Raw genomic sequence first — 2406 nt, 5'->3', positions numbered from 1 at the left:
CCCAAACTAAACCAAAACCACAATAATATGAGTAGCTGTACTGAATAACAGCTCTTATTCGTGGACAAACTACTCATTTTTAAGCAGACAGCATTAGACGCTGACCTCAACTTCTTGGAACAGTATGACCTATTAGATTTGATTTATGACGCACGAAATACATCTGGTGTGAAAGTTGTGCTGTTAGTGTAATAAAGCCAGGAAACCTCAAATCCATTTCTAGCTGCCCGTGTCCTCTATGCTTTAAGTCGCTACATTACTTGGCTCATTTCTCCATCTGCATGTCATGCTCAGAGCCTTCCTCACAGGCAAGCAGCTCAATTTATATGTTGTTCGATGGTACCTCGGAAACAGAAGCTGCAGGAGGAACGAAAAGCACGAGTAACCTTGTGACATGCACCTTTCTAACCATTTCACTCACAAAGCCTCAGAGCATCAGCATGGCTTGAAGCTAACTTGTGTATTTAAACCAACAGATACTTATTAGGACTTTACTTTGCAGATCACACTGCAAAACAAATTTCATGTGAAGCTATCTGCTGAACAATCTTAAGACAACCACTTTATTAGTTGAACTCCTAACAGGGACCTTTTTAAAAATTTATATAGAGAAGTGAGACGACAGTTTATAATATATATGTACAACTGGACCTCTGTCGAGCTCTACGGTTCACAAAGCTTAATCTACAGAAATTATGTCATTATCTTACTGAAAGATTATGCCATTCAAAGTTTAACACTTCAGAAATTCAAAAGAAGTATTCTAAATTAATAATAACCTGTTGATTTCATCCAACTACCTGCAGAGATTCAGTAAACATAGACAGAAACACTACGAAAAGCACTGGAGATGAACAAGCGTGATAACACTGGGCTCAGTTTCCACAGGTGAAACCAGAGGAGCTGCGCATGCTGTGACTTCGAGAAATCAAGTCACCGCAGCACACAGGTAACAAATGCTCTGTGACCGACTTCCCCGTGGCAGAGCAGAGGTATTAGCTACGCTTATTAGAGCATACTAGCTTCTTGGTGTATTTTTAGTCCTGGAAGATTACACAGTATGTGATACTAAATGAAGGTCAACTCATAAATCCACATTTCTGTATCAGCGCTCGCTTCTGATTCTGGAGCACAAGCAGCAGCGAGGCACGCAGCAGAGCCACGCACCGTGAACTTGCTCCCAAGGCCGCTGTGTCTGCGCCGCACCTGTACAGCACCCGGCAGACCTGGCTCACCTATGGCGAAAGCGTCCAGTTTGAGGACGACAATCGGTTTTCCTGACCCAAGATTGCAAGCAATACTTGTGCCACTTACAACACTCGTAAGTTCAGTGTCAATTACTTCACTTCGAAATAAGTATTTTATAAAAGTAAACACACACACTTTGATTTAGTTAAATATTTCGCACAAGTTTAAAAGCTGCATGGTTAATGCAAAAGGAAAAAAGAAAATACTCATGACTAATAGAATCGCAACGAAAGCAAAGATGAAGTTTCCTCAGTGACACAGACGTGGCATAAAAAAGAGGAAGGTATGTTAGCAAGGAACACAGTATTTTGAAAGTAAGAATCCCTACCTAAACAACTGTGCACAGGAAGTCTATAAATACCAGAAAAGAGAAACAGTAAGTTATCTCTACTTCGAGTGACTTTACCCAGGAAAAAAGACTGATCACAGAGCTGTGTTGGGCAACCACTTTTATATAACACAAGCAAAAAATTGACCAGTATCTCAGTGCAGGCAGCTTATCACTACTACTTACACCTTTCTCTTTGTTAATTTCTCTCATTGCCTCTCAACATGAATTGGAGATGGCTCAGGGTCATTCATACGAGACATCATTTTAAGTCAAGATCAAACCAGCCACACTTAAGAGAAAAATACTTGTGATGCCATAACAACACTTGAGAGAATATACTGCCTGTATGAAAGGGCTGGGTAAAGAAGCAAACCTATATATAGCCTTTATACAGATGCCTTCACATTAGCATCTATCGAGTTCTTCCACTCCAAAAGAGCCAAGCAAACTTACCAGCTCGAGGATTTACTTCTCTAATAAAAGTCATGTGACAAAGCACCACGCAAACGTAAGCTTGCAAGGTTTTGCAGCGCGCACATTTAGTTTCCACTAGGCAAAAATACAAAAGAATTCACGAAAGACGCCTGTCCTTAACACAAACCTTGAGCTTTCGGCGCAAAAGTCAGGAGAAAGAACTACCGTAACTCCACAGAAGAAAAATTAGAGGAGAAATTACTTCGAGATGCAAACTTAGCCCGAGGAGAAAGGACTCGATTGCTGGGCGCCCAGTGACAGGGTGCGGAACGCCAGCGTGAGGATTGCTCCCACCCCGGGCAGCGTGTCAGCCTGCGAGGAGGGGACGAGCCCGAGCCCCAGCCCCGGCCGGA

Source organism: Egretta garzetta, unplaced genomic scaffold (assembly GCF_000687185.1).
Source record: "Egretta garzetta isolate BGI_Z169 unplaced genomic scaffold, ASM68718v1 scaffold79, whole genome shotgun sequence".
Taxonomy (NCBI): Eukaryota; Metazoa; Chordata; class Aves; order Pelecaniformes; family Ardeidae; genus Egretta; species Egretta garzetta.
Note: the sequence above shows the minus strand (reverse complement) of the source record.